The 19,097-nt window shown below is 37.6% G+C and overlaps 1 long non-coding RNA gene across 1 annotated transcript in view; it reads right to left on the bottom strand.

Annotated features, from left to right (window-relative positions):
- The window catches only part of LOC146893871 (uncharacterized), a 61,171-nt gene that overhangs the window by 23,511 nt on the left and 18,563 nt on the right, over window positions 1-19,097 (bottom strand). The gene's annotated exons all lie outside the window — the stretch shown is intronic.

Here is a 19,097-nt window from a genome sequence, read left to right as displayed (position 1 = left end):
TAAATAAATAACCAGAGTCAACAATCAATGGTCATTAATATCACTTAATATCAATGGACTCAATTCACCTATAAAAATGCACAGACTTAGATATTGGATACGAAAACAGGATCCAACATTCTGCTATTTACAAGAAACACACCTCAACCACAAAGACAGAAATCTACTCAGAGTAAAGGGCTGGGAAAAGGTTTTCCAAGCAAAGAGACCTAAGAAACAAGCAGGTGTGGCCATTCTAATATCTAACAAAACTGACTTCAAACTAAAATCTATCAGAAGAGATAGAGATGGACATTTCATACTCATAACAGGAACAATTTATCAGGAGGAAGTCTCAATCCTGAATATCTATGCCCCTAATATAAAGGCACCCACTTATGTAAAAGAAACACTTCTAGAACTCAAGGCAGTTATCAAACCACACACACCAATAGTAGGAGACTTCAACACACCTCTCTCACCAATGGACAGATCAATCAGACAGAAACCCAACAGAGAAATAAGAGAATTATTGGAGGTATTGAATCAAATGTACTTAACAGATATCTATAGAACATTCCACCCAAATAGGAAAGAATATACCTTCTTCTCTGCAGCCCATGGAACCTTCTCAAAAATTGACCACATACTTGGTAACAAAGCAAACTTCCACAGATACAAAAAAATATTAGTAACCACCTGTGTCTTGTCAGATCACCATGGATTAAAGTTAGAATTCAACAACAATGCTACACCCAGGAAGCCAACAAACTCATGGAAGTTGAACTGTCAACTATTAAATCACCCCTGGGTCAAGGAAGAAATAAAGAAAGAAATTAAAGTCTTCCTTGAATTTAATGAAAATAAAGACACAACATACTCAAACCTATGGGACACTATGAAAGCAGTGCTAAGAGGAAAGTTCATAGCACTAAGTGCCCAATTAAAGAAAATGGAGAAAGCACACATTGGAGACATAACAGCACACTTGAAAGCTCTAGAAAAAAAAGAAGCTGATTCACCCAGGAGGAGTAGAAGACTGGAAATAATCAAACTGAGGGATGAAATCAACAAAATAGAAACACAGAAAACAATCCAAAGAATCAATGAAACAAAAAGTTGGTTCTTGGAGAAAATCAACAAGATCAACAAACCCCTATCCAAACTAATCAAACGGCAGAGAGAGAACATGCAAATTAATAAGATCAGAAATGAAAAGGGGTACATAACCACAGACACAGAGGAAATTCAGAGAATCATTAGATCTTACTATGAAAGTTTATATGCCACAAAGTTGAAAAATGTAAAAGAAATGGACATTTTTTTTAGATAAGTACCATATACCAAAGTTGAACCAAGAACAGGTGAACAATCTAAATAGACCTATTAGTCGTGAAGAATTAGAAGCTGTTATCAAAATTCTCCCTACCAAAAAAAGCCCAGGACCAGATGGTTTCAATGCAGAATTCTACCAGAACTTCCAGGAAGAGCTAATACCTATACTCCTTAATGTATTCCACAATATAGAAACAGAAGAGTCATTGCCAAACTCCTTTTATGAAGCTACAGTTACCCTGATACCAAAACCACACAAAGACACAACCAAGAAAGAGAATTACAGGCCAATCTCACTCAAGAACATCGACGCAAAAATTCTCAATAAAATACTAGCAAACTGAATCCAAGAACACATTAAAAAAATTATCCATTATGATCAAGTGGGCTTCATCCCAGAGATGCAGGACTGGTTCAACATACGCAAATCTATCAATGTAATCCATCATATAAATAAACTGAAAGAAAAAACCATATGATCATTTCATTGGATGCTGAAAACGCATTTGACAAAATTCAACACCCATTTATGATAAAGGTGTTAGAGAGACTGGGAATACAAGGATCATACCTAAATATAATAAAAGCAATATACAGCAAGCCAACAGCTAACATCAAATTGAATGGAGAGAAGCTCAAAGCCTTTCCACTAAAATCAGGAACACGACAAGGCTGTCCACTCTCTCCATACCTCTTCAATATAGTGCTTGAAGTTCTAGCAATAGCAATAAGACAACATAAGGAGATCAAGGGGATTCGAATTGGAAAGGACAAAGTTAAACTTTCGTTATTTGCTGACGATATGATAGTGTACATAAGCGACCCCAAAAACTCTACCAAAGAACTCCTACAGCTGACAAACACCTTTAGTAATGTGGCAGGATACAAGATCAACTCCAAAAAATCAGTTGCCCTCCTATACACAAAGGATAAAGAAGCGGAGAGAGAAATCAGAGAAACATCACCTTTCACAATAGCCACAAATAGCATAAAATATCTTGGGGTTACTCTAACCAAGGAAGTGAAAGACCTATTTGACAAGAACTTTAAGTCTTTGAAGATAGAAATTGAGAAGGATACCAGAAAATGGAAAGACCTCCCCTGCTCTTGGATTGGGAGAAACAACATAGTAAAAATGGCAATTCTACCAAAAGCAATCTATAGATTCAATGCAATCCCCATCAAAATCCCATCAAACTTCTTCATAGACCTTGAGAGAACAATAATCAAGTTTATATGGCAAAGCAAAAAACCCAGGATATCCAAAACAATCTTATACAATAAAGGAACTTCTGGAGGCATTACCATCCCTGACTTCAAACTCTATTACAGAGCTACAGTATTGACAACAGCTTGGTATTGGCATAAGAACAGAGAAGTCGACCTACGGAATCGAATAGAAGACCCGGGTATTAACCCACAAACCTATGAACACCTAATTTTCGACAAGGGAGCTAAAGGTAAACAATGGAAGAAGGAAAGCATCTTTAACAAATGGTGCTGGCATAACTGGATGTCAACCTGTAGAAGAATGAAAGTAGATCCATATCTATCACCATGCACAAAACTCAAGTCCAAATGGATTGAAGACATCAACATTAATCTGTCCACTTTGAACCTGATAGAAGAGAAAGTGGGAAGTAGTCTACCAGATATAGGCACAGGAGGCCACTTCCTAAGTAGAATCCCAGTGGCTCAGACAATAAGAGAAACAATGAATAAATGGGACCTCCTGAAACTGAGAAGCTTCTGTAAAGCAAAGGGCACTGTCAGTAAGACAAAAAGGCTACCTTCGGACTGGGAAAAGATCTTCACCAACCCCTCATCAGACAAAGGTCTGATCTCTAAAATATACAAAGAACTCAAGAAACTAGACACTAAATCTCTAATTAACCCAATTAAAAAATGGGGTACTGAACTGAACAGAGAATTCACAACAGATGAACTTCGAATGGCCAGAAGACACTTATGGTCATGCTCAACCTCCTTAGCGATCAGGGAAATGCAAATCAAAACCACTTTGAGATACCATCTTACACCTGTCAGAATAGCTAAAGTCAAAAACACCAATGATAGCCTATGCTGGAGAGGATGTGGAATGAGGGGAACACTCATGCATTGTTGGTGGGAATGCAAACTTGTGCAGCCACTGTGGAAATCAGTGTGGCGGTTTCTCAGGAAACTGGGAGTCAACCTCCCTCAGGACCCAGCAATTCCACGCTTGGGAATATATCCAAGAGATGCCCTATCATACTACAGAAGTATTTGTTCAACTATGTTCATAGCAGCACTATTTGTAATAGCCAGAACCTGGAAACAACCTAGGTGCCCCTCAATAGAAGCATGGTTAAAAAAGGTGTGGAACATATACACATTAGAGCTTTACTCAGTGGTAAAAAACAATGACATCTTGAATTTTGCATGCAAATGGATGGACGTAGAAAACGCTTTACTGAGTGAGGTAACCCAGACCCAAAAAGAGGAATATGGTATGTACTCACTCATAAGTGGTTTCTAGCCATAGTTAAAGGTCTTTGAGTCTATAATTTGTGATCCTAGAGACGCTGAATAAGAAGGTGAACCTGAGGAAAATTATATAGTTATCCTCCTGGATATTAGAAATAGGCAAGATTGCCAGGCAAACTTGGGTGCACAGGGGGTGGGGGGTGGAAGTAAGGGGAGATGGTTAGGGAGAGGGGAGAGGGGGAGGATCGGGGATGGCTTGGGGAATGGGAGGGGGGGAGGGAAGAAGGATGGTTATGGGAGCAGGGAAGTTTATATCTCAACTAAGGGAGCCATTTGAGGGTATGCAAGAGACTTGATTCTGGAGGGGTTCCCAGGCCCAAGAAGAGGTCCCCAGATTGTACTCTGGGCAGCAGAGGAGAGGGTGCCTGATCTGGCCTTGAGCCCTAACCATACTGATGAATATATTGCTTATCACCACAGAACCTTCATATGGCGATGGATGGAGATAGAGACAGAGACACATATTGGAACACTGGACTTAACTCCCTAGGTCCAAATGAGAAGCAGAGGGAGGGAGATCGTGAGCAAGGAAAGCAAAATCAGTGGGGGCCTTCATCTGACGATGGATGGAGATAGAGACGGAGACCCACATTGGAGCACTGGAAGTCAGGACCGCGAAGGGTGCGTTCACCCACTGATACAAGGGGACGGATCGAATGAGAGCTCACCAAGGTCAGCTGGACTGGGACTGAACGAGCATTTGATCAAACCGGATTCTCTGAATGTGGCTGACATGGGGGCTGACTGAGCCCCCAAGATCCAAATGAAGACAGAGAAGTCATTGACAATGGCACTGGGTCTTGTTTCGTCTACATAGACTGGCTTTTGGGGATCCTGGGCCGTTTGGATGCTCACCTTCCTGGACCCGGAGAGAGGGGGGAGGAACTTGAATTCCCCACAGGACAGAAACCCTGACTGCTCTTGGGAATGGTGAGGGAGGAGAGAGGGAGTGGGGGGAGCGGGAGGGTATTGGGAGGAGGGGAGAAAGTGGAAAGAGTGCTTTCAGATACTTGAATAAACAAGTCTAATGGAAGAAAAAAAAAACACCTGATGTTCTAATAAAGATCTGAATGGCCAATAGCAAGGCAGGAGCAAGGATAGGCAGGACTGGCAGACAGAGAGTAGAAATAGGAGGAGAAATGAGAAAGAAAGGAGGAGCAAGAGAACAAGGAAAGGAGGGCATCAAAGGTCAGCCACCCAGCTACACATCAAACCACAGAGAAAGAAGTAAAGAAAGGTATACAGAAATAGAGAAAGATAAAAACCCAGAGGCAAAAGGTTGCTGGAATAATTAATGTTAAGAAAATTTGGCAAGAAATGAGCCAAGTTAAGGCTGGGCATTCATAACTAAGAATAGGCCACTGTGTGTGATTTATTGGGGAGCTAAGCAAAACAACCAAAAGAGTAAAATATCACATTAAAAACTAGTATCATAGTGGTGGTATTCATCAAAATGTTGAAAAAATTCATAAAAATTTCTCAGTTTGATAGTGTATGTCTCTCTATCTTTTTCTCTGTGAGTATGTGTGTGTAGAGATATATATCAGAAGGAAGCAAGAATGTCAAGAGCAGGATCAAATAAGGCAGGTTTAGATTATAAACAGATGGTTCAAGAATATCTTACACTTGGCCAACGGTATGTAGAAGACATTGTGCAGGCTATGCAAGTTTCAAAGGAAAAGAGCATAACAGCATAACATATGGAGAGGAGCTATGACTAAGGCTTCAAGGTTGACTCCATCTGAAATGCCTAAAGAAGAGCCAAGGGGGCTGGTATTTGGTGAACATGGAGCCAATAGTTCTGAGATTAGCAAATGAGAGTGATCCAGGCATTGTAGGGGCTTTTTTAGGACTGGTACAGCCTCTGCTCTGCTGGGATTAGAACCTGTTCTTTATTGGTGGGCAGCAGAAGCATATAGACACACCTATCATCTCTGTCTAAATGCCACACTAAATATTGATTCGTGGAATAAGAATAGAATTATTGAGATAGGGTAAGAGCATGGGGCAGCATTTGCAGAGTACTGTAAATGTTAAAACGTTGACTAGAGGTTTAAACAAAAATATTTATTTTGGAAGTCAAAATCTGATTTCCCTACTGAATAATTTAATGCATTCTGTATAACTGAATTAAAGAGTCTCTTTTTCCATCTCTCATGAAATATATGGGTAATAAATCTTTTTTCTTCAAAGCCCTTTGTAACTCATCTGAAACACAGTCATCAGTTAAGACCAGATTAAAATGCTCGCTGCTTCATCTCCTTTTTAGCGTTCTCTAGGTTCTCTAGATAAAGAACCAAGATGATTTAGGGAAGAAATGGATAGCATTTTCCAGAAACTTAAGTAATAAATTACCTAGCAGTTCTCAAACGCTAGCATCTTATCTACCATCTCTGTCCCTTACTGAGGCAGTATGCAGAATCCATCAGCTCTTCATCGGATGTCTGCAATGCAGAATATCAAATACAGAAATTTCCAAGATACTCCAGCCTCTTGAAAGCACCCTCCAGCTAAAGAAGTTTACAAAGAAAGAACATGGATCCTTTGACCCCTTCATCCAGCAGCAGCAAATAACAAATGATTAATTTACTTCATTTAATTTGGGTATCTAAATCAGGAAGCATTTATTGAGACTTTGTTATGTACACACATACACACCAACACAGACACTCACATGTATTTGACATATCAAGAGTAAAATACTGTGAATGAAACCCCCTGTAGCAACATAAAATAAAAAAAAACTACATTAAAGCGTCAAGAAAATTGTAAAATTATCTCAGTGTAAATCTGTGGAGAGATCATTACAATGTCAAAATGGAAATTTAAAAAGTCAATACATGCACCGTGCACTGACATCTGAGACTGACTCATCCTAACAAGTGGAGGAGAAAGGGAAGACTAGCAGGGAAGTGTGCTCAGATCTGTTGGGGAATAGGCAAAGCAGGAGGCATAGATGACCTTCCATGTGAACCACATTATAAAACAATGAGATTAAGATGAAATTAGGTGTACATGATGCCTTCCCATCAGGGATTGATTCTGCAAAATATTTTAATTCTAGGTTTTTCATCTGTCAATTGGTGCGGGAGAATTGTCTGTATTCTGTCAATCATGTTTTAAATAAACGCTGATTGGCCAGGCAGGAGGTGTAGGTGGGAAAACCAGACAGGAAGTGGAAATGATGCAAGGAGAGCAGGAGAATTCTGGGGAGGAGGAAGTTGATTACTCCCACTCCGGCCCAGATCACCTAAGCAGCAGGATGTGAGCTGCCCCACTGAAAAAGGTACTGGGCCACATGGCTAACATAGATCAGAAAAATGGGTTAATCAAGATGTGAGCGTTAGCTAATAACAAGCCTGACCTAAAGGGCCAATCAGCATTATAACTTACGGAGTCCTCTGTGTGAGTGATTTTCTCTGGGACTAAACAATTGTGGGGACCTGGTGGGAGGACAGAAAAACCCACAAACAAGCAGGCCCGACCTCTTCATGTTACAGTCAATTATCTGAGATGAGCTATATTCTCAGAATGCATTCATTTGCTATTATGATAGATTTGAGGGGATTTTACCTGGTCTGATCCATATGGAGCAATTGAACTTTACTAGACAAAGAGAATCCATTTCAAAGTACCTATCTGTAGATAATAATGCAGCAAGGATTACTTCACTCAGATGTGTTTTTAAGTCTTCATTGTTTTCATAGAAATGATTTAGTCTTCATTCTGTAATGAGTCCACTTCAGTACAAAACTGATAATTTTGCATGATTATAAATTTCTCATTAGCATGTTTATCATCATTAATTCTTTTAGCAACAATCTATTTAAATGTTTATTTAATTAAGTATATGCAGGTGAGTCTTTCTGAGTATATGTGTATCACATGCATACAGGAGCCATAGAGGACAGACCAGAGCAATTGCAGTTTTCAAGTAGTTGTGAGTCACCATGTGGGTTCTGGAAACCAAACCTGGGTCCTCTGGAAGAGTGCTAAGCACTCATCAGAACTGGACAATCTCTCCTGTCCCTTCACTAATTCTTAACAGCATTTTGACCTGTGGAAAATGAGCACACACACACACACACACACACACACACAAACACACACTCACACATGTACACACACAATACATATCATGGATAAAATGTGTGTATCCCTCCAAAATTTGCATTTTGGAATCTTAGTCTCTAAGATGATGATATTAGGAAATGAAGGTTTAATTAAATGATGAGATTATGGGATATTAAAGCTTCCATGGCTGGGATTTGTGCCCGTTAAAGGGAATGAAGACAGCAGAGTTTTCTTCCCAACAAGTGAGGATTCAGTGAGACTGAGCCATCAGTAAAACAGAAAACAGGTTTTCACCAGGCATCCACTCTGTAGGCATCTTGTAGTTTTCAGCCTCCAGAATTGTTAAGAGTTTTCTTTCTTTAAAAGTAATGCATTGTTACATCAACCAAAATAACTCACGTTCATTTGATGGTGGATGTGTGTGTAAACACTGCGTGCAAGATATTTGATGAGGGAAGCACTTGAATAAAACCCCTAAGCACAATGACTTTTGTGTAGACTCCATGCATGCACAAGGAAGCAGAGAGTAGAGTTGCTCCAGTTGAAAGAACATGAAGATTGAAAAAGAGTATGCTGTTCACAAAAAGCAATGAGCTATGTGACCAGGTTTAATAAGGAGTGGTGGAGGGGGCAGTGGAGGGTACAGGGAACACAGAACCACAGACCATATACCTGTCCCCTAAGCTACATGTTTATCCATGTGAAGGTGACCTTAAGGGCTAATTCACATTAGATTACCTTCCTAAAACATCTCAGTCAAACAGTACCAAAGATCAAATTCAAGTTCATCCCTAGGTCTGTCCATGACTTCTGATGGGAGGATATAGGCTTAATTTGTACAAGAAAAATATTTACGTAAACCATTTCATGTCTCTGTGTGCATGAGCTCTCTGTTACATAGTGTGACACATACATGACTTCTGTGGACAACTTTTTAAAGCTTTTAATCCTGTTACCTGTTACTCTGGTGATAATACCAATAGCATATGGTATTATCTACCTACCAAAATCCCACCTACATTGTACTTAATTGAGATACTGTGTGTCACAGTTGAGGGACTAGTTTGCTGTAGAAGTCAATCTCAGAAGTACAGAAATAGGTTTGGGGCTCACAGAGAGACAGAAATCAATGTTAAAATTATAGTGACAAAATGCATTAATAGCACTTCTGAAAGAAGTCTCTGTCTGCCATCTAGGAGCTCTAACATGCTCTTGGTTTACTCTTGGGTAGTGTGTAGAATGGCTGACTGACCCCAAATGGTAACTAGGAGAGCCCATGACAAAAAGGATCAGTAACCTGGTTCAACATTGCCTTTAAGAGAAAAGTCAGAAACCAAAGCAGAGAAAGAGGCTGGTGTGATGATCACCTGTCATGGATGTGCCTGAGCAGGTGGGCCAAGTAGGGCATAACTCTGAGCCCAGCCACTGGGGTAACTCTGTGTAGGGAAAATACGTTTTCATGTTGCATAAGGACAATCATCTCAGAAAATACAATAGTTCACAACCTGCTCTTTTTTCTTCCATGTTTATCAGATCTTTATTACTTTTATCCTTCTTTAATATAATGCATCCCAACCACAGCCTCCTTTCCCTCTCCTCCTCTCAATACTCCCCCATTATACCTCTCCCCAAGATCCACTGTTCTCTTTCCCTTCAGAAAAGAACAGGTCTCCCAGGGATATCAATGAAACTCAGCATAGCAAGATACAATAAGACTAGGCACATACCCTCATATCAAGGCTGGATAATGACTAATGAATAGGTCCCATGAGCAGGCAAAAGAGTCTCCCATTCCCATCAGTAGTCATCTAACAAAAACCCCAACATAAACAACCACAGCATGTGTGCTGAGGGCCTAGTGCAGACCAATGCAGACTCCTTGATTGTCACTTCAGTCTCTGAACCCCGATGCGCTCTGCCTAGTTGATTCTGTGGGCCATGTTAGCCAGGTGTCTTCAATCCTTCTGACCTCTTGCCCCACCTCCTCTGTTGAGTTTCCCTAGCTCTGCCCAATGTTTAGCTGTGGATGTCTGCATCCACTCACATCAGCTGCTGGAGGAAGCCTCTCTAATGACGATGGGGCTAGGCACCGATCCTATGAGTATAGCAGAATATCACTAGAAATCATTTCATTGACTTTTTAACTTATTGATTGATTTTTTGTCACTCTTTTTGGATCTACCCTAGGTCTGTGACCTTTCAGCTTCTAGATTCTGACCAGCTAAGCAGTGTCAGGCAGCTGCTACCTTTTGTGTAGACCTCAGGTTAGACCAGCCACTGATAAGCTCTTCCACAAACCCTGAGCCACCATTGCCCCAGTGCATCTTTCAGGTAAGGCAGGTTTGTGGATCACAGATATTTTATTTAGATTGATGTCCCAATTCCACCATTGGGAGCCTAACTTTGTTATAGAAGATGGCTTGTTTAGGCTCCAATTCTCCATTACAAGGAGTCCTCTCCAGGGTCAAACACATATGTTCTGGGAAGTTTCCGTTGCACTAGGTTTTCATACTGCCCCAAAATGCCCACCTATTTCAGTAGTCGTTCTACATACTCATTCCCCTCGCCCTCCCTCCCCAACCTCATCCCACTTGTTCTCATTCCTACTAGCCCCCAGTCAACTCACAAAACCTATTCTGTTTCTCTTTTCCAGGGAGATCCATGTGTCTCCACCAGATTGTTCTCTCAACCTCCTCATTTCAACCAATGAGGTAGAGGAATATCTATTTATGAAATAGTCTTGTTGAAATAATTAGCCAAGCTTAATTGCTTTACTGAAAAAAGAGTTGATTGTCATTTGCAAAATTGTCTCACCAAAAGTCATCCTTCCCTGTGATGTGTAAATGAGATCCAGCTATGATATGTAAGAGGTCACCTGCACGCAGGTAGCCTTCATTCCCTACTAGAGGAAGTGATAATTCTTCCAGACTCCCAATAAATTGAATATGAGAGGGTTAACTTCTTGATTATATCCTTAAGGTAGTGATTTTTTTAAAAAAAATTATTTTTGTTGCTGAGAGATTGTTCATTGGTTAAGAGCCCTTGCTATTCTTGCAGAGAACACAGGTTCAGTACTCAACACTAACATAGCACTTATGAAGCTCCTTGACTTTAGTTCCAATAAATTCAATGCCCCTTCTGACCTCCTTGGAACTAGGCATACAGTACATATATACATACTTGCCAGCAAAATATCCATGCACATAAAATGAAATATATATATATATATATAAAGTTTGTTACTACAGGAGTGTCGTGACTACCGTTTAAATATCACTTGAAGCCCTTTACAGCACCATCCATGCTTTTACATTATTTAAATGTAAGAAATATTTACTTATTTCTCCTGGTAGAATACTGGCATAGACCCTGACAGTCATAATATACATTTATAAACCCTAAAAATAGCATAAAAAGTCTGATTTTAGCCTTTCTGATTTTTAGTTATTAAACAAATTCCAATTTTGTCTAAATGAAACTTTAAGCATGCCGTAAAGGAGATTTTTACAAATTCAAATAAAATATCCTGAACCTTATTAATAATATCAACTTAATAATGGCATATCAATTTGTAATTTTAAAGTGCTTAAGATATATTGCTTCAACCCAATAATTCTACAATAAAATTATTGGTATTTTATAAGTGTAGGTAATTTCTCTTAGACAAATTACTTGGATCTTGCTTTATCTTTTAAGGTCTTATTTAGTTGAACTACAGAATCCATCCATTATATTTTTAAATAAGTAACATTATGCTGAGTATAATTTTTATTCTTATTCTTCCAAAATTTAATATTTTTCTCCTTCCAAACACCTTCTTAGGAATCATTTGGGAAAGAGTAGAACTCAAACATAGACTTATCCCTAAGTCCAGGGTTCTCTATGCAAAATTGTTAAATTTAAGTTGGCCTCTACTTTTATTTTTAGTGGTAAAAGACATGTATTGACTTCTAATTGTGAGGAAAAAAAGCATACGATTTGTTTTTTACATTTTGTCTTAAGGAGATTGATAACTAAAATGAATGGTTTGGATGAACCATACATTATCATAATTTAAGCATAATTTTATAGGCACAATTTGTGAGAATAGACTAGTTCATAATATACATCATCCTTGAAGTCATAAAAATGGCCTGAGTATATTGTGTTTCATCTTATAATATGCAATTGATTATTTATATCCTCTAGCACAAGATTATGGAATGTCAGGAATAGTCCAGACTGGTGCCAGAGATGACCGGAAGTTAAGAAAACAGTCCAAGAAGAAATATCTCAAATTTTCTATCCATGGAATTTTAAATGGCTGACTCTATCTTCTGTTCATGTCAAGTTTAAAAATAGAAGATAATACCTCTGGATAATCGCCCAATATGTGGAAGCAGATAAATCATTTTTAGGCATTCATGTCAAGATTCACTTGGACTCAGGTTTATGTGAAACAATACAAGAAAAAAGATAGTTACATATTTATTCAATTTATTTATTTATTCTATTATGTCTTTTATTACACATAAAGTAATATGTTATTTCGTGATTCAGAGCCTGTGAGAAACACAATAACAGCAGGTTACCAAAGGTAAACAGTGCACAGAGAGACAAAGAGTAAGCACCAGAAGTCAGCTTTGAGAGTCAGATTCAGCAATAGCTTACCAGAACAGAGTGAGATAATAGTATTCGCAATAGTCACTCATATATTTGGGGGGAACAGAATGTAAGAAATAAGACAAATTGAAGTAATTCTGACCTTCAGGAGCCTGGTAACCCTTACCATAGACATTAACTTGCATTTGCATGGAAGTCAGATTTGGATCTGCAGATGGCAATTGCTGATAGCTGCATTGGTGGGTCATATAAATGTCTGCTACAAGGTAGAACTGACTCGGGTTTGAACTGAGGTCCATCTAGAGTACAGTTGATAAATAACTCCACTCTAGTTTTAATTATAAGAGCCGATTATTATGCAAAGTCCTTAGATTTAGAGTATTTTTCCCTAACAACTATATTCAGTATTAACACTTCCTAATCTCAGCTAAAATTGAGTAAGAATAATAGTCTCATTAATTTGCTATAACTAATACTTTGAGAGATTTTTTTTTGAAATTGGAATTTCTCATTCTAATCATGCTAGATTTTAGAACCACTCATTAGACCTTAAGCTAAAAAACTAAACACTTAAATTAAGAATTTAATACTACTTCATTTGGAGACTATTTTATTTAAAATGCTATTTCACTCAATATTGTCACATAGTGGTGCGTCGACAATGTGGGACAAACGAATGACTGCTAATACTGCTACTGCTACTCTAAATTCTCCCAGCACCTTGAAACTTTGTTGAATCATTCATGGTTCACCAAGCACTTTCCAGTTCATAAAGTAATAAACTCAAAGCACACAGGGACTTGCCATGCTTCGCAAGATCTTCTGTCGTTCCTACCTAGAACATTGATGGCCCTGGGTGAATATGTATTATATGTATGGATGGGTGGTTCTGGCACACACATTTCCTTCAGATTCTCCTATTCTTGTGTAAAGGTGACCGGGAGAGGACTTTTAGTTTTTATCCCTATAAATATAGAGATTTATGTTTGTTCCAAATTATATAAAAGTTCAATGTAAAATTTATTCTGTTTCCAGGACCCAGTAAGGACCCTTAAATTATAGGAAAGTCACTATATTTTTCATATTCTTATACACATTACTATGCCGGGCAAAGACTAGATTGCAAGAAATACTGTCAAAATGAATTCCCATGTATTCTTGACATATATTTCCTTCAATTTATAATTTAAATCAAATAGCCACTGGGATTGACTTCTTTCTCCTTTCTTCTTTTCTTTCTTTTTTCCTTTCTTTCTTTCTTTTTTCTTTTGTCTTTTTACTAATGCTAGTGTGAGCATAGGAAAGAGTTGTGAGAATGTTTATATCATGAATTCAGCTTAATAACTTGGAGTTTTTATTTTCTTCCCTAGAATCAATTTAATTTTATTCATTGTATATAAGAAGGGACACTGACTCTGTTTTATGCTATCCTTACAGATAAATTAGTTCCCAATGCTCCTGCAAGGGCTAACAACCTCCATGTCATATGGCCTTGCACATCTGGCCAAAGTTAATTATACTGACCCACTGACTCTTTCATAGGAAATCTGAATTAAGGATTATGGACTGTATCACAAAACTTAGAGATCTTTCTGATAAATTCAAGCATCACCATGTGTATTCTTTAAAATAAGAGCTTTGTTTCATAGTTTAAAAGTATCCTCTCAACAGTGAGTATAACTGATGTTGATGGTGAGCCATCCTACAAAAAATAGAAACAAAGGACTTTCTGGAACACAGCCTCATCACTTTACAGTTGCTGCTGAAACAAGTTTCCTTCACAGCCATGCCATTAGGCTTTGTTGGTAGCTTTGCTATCATCATTTGAGAGTGGAAGAATGTGAGATCAAATAACTTTCTCTGGGGACTGGTAAAATTGGTAGAAATGTTATCTGGGTTCACTTAGACTTAAGGATTATGCCCTTCAACAAGTCCTCTTTCATTCCAAAGAACAGTGTTGTGTTTGGAGAAGAGGATATGGCTGGGGAATGCAATATAGGATCTTCCCTGTTTAATGTCTCCTGAATAAGAGGTAGCCTGCAAGGTGCAGCCGTTGACACTAGTTGTTACAATTAGTCAGGCAGACTGTTTTGTTTATTTGCTTGTTTTCATATAAAAAAGGTTACTAAACATACATAATAAAGGAAAATTATTAAAAGCTGTGAAGGAAAAAAAGCAAGTAACATATGAAGTTAGACTTATCAGAATTACAACTGACTTTGACTTTTCAGTTGAAACAATAAAAGCCAGAAGGTCCTGGTCAAGCATTATGCAGACATTATGAGAACATGGATGCCAGCCCAGACTATTATACCAAGCAAAACGTTCATTCACCATAGAAGGACAAAACAAGATATTCCATGACAAAACCAAGTTTAACTAATACCTAGCCACATGCCCAGCCTTACACAAAGTACTAGAAGGAAAACTCCAACCCAAGAAAGTTGACTACAACTACAATAATACAGAAAATAGATGATCTCACAGCAGCAAATCCCAAATGAAGGGAATACCACACAAAGTAACATTATCAACAATGAAAACTAAAATAACAGGAGATAGCAATCACTGGTCATTAATATCCCTTAGTAGAAATGTACTCAACTCACCTATAAAAAGACTCGGGACAGCAAACTGGATATGAAAAAGAATCCATCGTTCTGCTACATACAAGAAACACAACTCAACCTCAAAGCAGATATCACCTCAGAGTAAAGGGTTGAGAAAAAATTATCCAATCAAATGGACCTAAGAAACAAGCTGGTGTAGCTATGCTAATATCTAACAAAATAGACTTCAAACTAAAATCAATCAAAAGAGACAAAGAAGGACATTTCATATTAGTCACCAGGAAAATCGATCAAGAGAAAAATCTCAATACTGAACATCTATGCTCCAAATACAAGGGCACTCACATATGTAAAAGAAACACTTCTAAAGCTTAAATCATACATTAAACCACACACACTAGTAGTGGGGGACTTTAACACTCCACTCTCACTACTGGACAGGTCAGTTAGACAAAAAATGAACAAAGAAATAAGGAAACTAACAGATGTTATGACTCAAATGGACTTAACAGATATCTATAGAACATTCCATCCAAACACAAAAGAATGTAAGTACCTTCTTCTCAGCACTTCATGGAACCTTCTCAAAAATTGACCACATACTAGGTAACAAAATAAACCTCAACAGATACAAAATATTGGAATAACCCCACATATCTTATTAGATCACCATGGATTAAAATTAGAATTCAACAGCAACAATAATTCCAGAAAGCCCACAAACACATGGAAATTGAACAATGCTCACCTGAATCATCAATGGCTCAAGGTAGAAATAAAGAATGAAATTGAAGACTTGCTCAAATTTAATGAAAATGACCACACAACATACCCAAATTTATGGGATACATTGAAAGAAGTGTTAAGAGAAAACTTCATAGCACTAAATGCCTATAAAGAAGCTGGGAAAATCCCACATCAGTGAATTAACAGAACATTTAAAAACTCTAGAATAAAAAGACACAAACTCATACAGGAGAACTAGACAGCAAGAAATAATCAAATTGAGAGGTAAAATCACCAATAGAAACAAAGAAAACAATACAAAAATCAATGAGACAAAGAGTTGGTTCTTCAAGACAATCAACAAAATAGACAAACCTTCATCCAAAGTAACCAAAAGGCAGAGAGAAAATATCCAAATAAACAAAATCAGAAATGAAAAAAGGGACATAACAACAGACACAGAAGGAATCCAGAGAATCACTAGGTTATATTTTGAAAACCTGTACTCCACAAAATTGGAAAACTTAAAGAAAATAGACAACTTTCTGGATAAATATTACTTACCAAAATTAAATCAAGACCAGATAATCAAATTAAATATACCTATAACTGCTAAAGAAATAGAAACTGTCATTAAAATCTCCCAAACACAAAAAGCCCAGGCCCAGATGGTTTCAGCTCAGAATTCTACAAGATTTTCAAAGAAGAACTAACACAAATACTCTTCAAATTGTTCAACACAAAAGAAATAGAAGGAAGATTACCAAACACTTTTTATGAGGCTGAAATTACCCTAATACCCAAACCACAGAAAGACATTAGTACGAAAGAGAATTACAGACCAATCTCACTCATGAACATTGATGCAAAAACACTAAATAAAATACTGGTGATTTGAATCCAAGAACACATTAGAACTATCATCAACCATGATCAAATCAGCTTCATCCCAGAGATGCAGAGATGGTTCAACATATGAAAATATGACAATGTAATCCACCATATAAACAAACTGAAAAATAAAAACCACATGATCATCTCATTAGATGACAAAAATTCTTTTGACAAAATAAAATATCCATTCATAATAAAGGTCTTGGAGAGAGCAGGGATAGAAAGAACATATCAAAACATAATAAAGGCATATACAACAAGACAACAGCCATCATCAAACTAAATGGAGAAAAACTCCCAGCAATCCCACTGAAATCAGAAACAAAACAATGTTGTCCACTCTCTCCATATCTATTCAATATAGATCTTGAGGTCCTAGCTAGGGCAATAAGACACCAAAAAGAGATCAAGGGAATTCAAATCAGAAAAAAAGTCAAACTCTCACTGTTTGCTGGTGATATGATAGTTTACATAAGTGACCCCAAAAATTCTACCAAGGAACTTCTACCATAAATAAACACTTTCAGTAATGTAGCAGGATACAAGATTAACTCAAAAAAAATTAATAGCCCTCCTGTACACAGATTATTAAAGGGCTGGGAAAGAAATCAGAGAAACAACACCCTTCACAATAGCCACAAATAGCATGAAATATCTCAAAGTAACTCTAACCAAAAAGACCTGTATGACAATAACTTTAAATCTTTGAAGAAAGAAATTGAAGAAGACACCAGAAAATGGAAATATCTCCCATGCTCTTGGTTAGGTAGAATTAACATAGTAAAAATGACAATCTTACCAAAAGCAATCTTCAGATTCAATGCAATGCCTATCAAAATACAAGTAAAATTCTTCACAGACCTCAAAGTAACAGTACTCAATTTTATACAGAAAATCAAAACAAAATAGGAAGCCAAAGCAATGTTGAACAGAGGAATTTCTGGAGGCATCACAATCCCTGACTTCAAACTTTACTACAGAACTACAGTACTGAAAACAGCCTGGTATTGGCATAAAAACAGACAGAAGGGCCATTAAAACTGAATCAAATATCCAGATATTAATCCACACACCTACAAACACCTGATTTTTGAAAAGAAGCATCAAATGGATAAAAGGAAGCATATTCAACAAATGGTGCTGGCAAAACTGGATATTAACATGTAGAAGAAGGAAAATAGATCCTTATCTGTCACCATGCACAAAACTCAAATCCAAATGGATCAAAGACCTCAACATAAAGCCAACCACACTAAACTTCATAGAAGAGAAAGTGAGAAGCACACTTGGATGCATTGGCACAGGAGATCACTTCCTAAATATAACCCCCAGCAGCACAGACACTGAGAGAAACAATTAATGAATGGAACCTCCTGAAACTGAAAAGCTTCTCTAAAGCAAAAAGCATGGTCAACAGGACAAAATGACAGCTTACAGAATGGGAAAATATCTTCACCAACCCTCCATCAGACAGAGGTCTGATCTCCAAAATATACAAAGAACTGAAGAAATTGGTCATCAAAAGAACAAATAATTCAATAAAAAATAGAGTACAGACTTAAACAAAGACTCTCAACAGAGGAATTTAAAATGACTGAAAGACTCTTAAGGAAATGCTCAACATTCTTAGCCATCAGAGAAATGCAAATCAAAACAACTCTGAGATTCCATCTTACATCTGTAGGAATGGCCAAGATAAAATCAACTGATAAAAAACATCGATGAGATTGTAGAGGAAAGAGAACACTCCTCCATTGCTGGTAGGAGTGCAAATTGGCACAGCCCCTTTGGATATCAGTATGGCATTTCTCACAAAATTAGGAAACAACCTTCCTCAAGACCCAGCAATACCGCTTTTGGCTATATACCCAAAGGATGCTCAATCATACCACAAGTTCTGTGTCCACAGTAGCATTGTTTGTCATCACCAGAACCTGGAAAAAACCTAAATGCCCCTCAACCAAAGAATGGATAAGGCAAATGTGGTACATTTATACAACGGAGTACTACACATTACAAAAAAAAAAATGTCATCTTCAAATTTAGGGAAGTGGATAGATCTAGAAAACATTATATTGAGTGAGGTAACTCAGACCAGAAAGACAAATAGCATATATACTTACTCATAAGTGGCTTTTAGACATAGAGCAAAAGAAAAGCCTACAATTCATAATCCCAGAGAACCTAGACAACAATGAAGACCCTAAGAGAGGCAAACATGGATATATTCTACATGGGAAGTAGAAAAAGACAAGATCTCCTGCATAAATTGGGAGCATGAGAATTATGGAAGAGGGTTGAAGGTTAAGGGAGAAGGGAGTGGAGTAGAGAAAAATTTATAGCTCAATGTAATCAAGATTAAAGGTAAAAAAAGAGTTTATTGGTACTCAC

Source organism: Myodes glareolus, chromosome 8 (assembly GCF_982192425.1).
Source record: "Myodes glareolus chromosome 8, mMyoGla1.1, whole genome shotgun sequence".
Lineage (NCBI taxonomy): Eukaryota > Metazoa > Chordata > Mammalia > Rodentia > Cricetidae > Myodes > Myodes glareolus.
The sequence above is the reverse complement of the archived record's forward strand: the minus strand, read 5'-3'. Positions and strand labels throughout refer to the sequence as shown.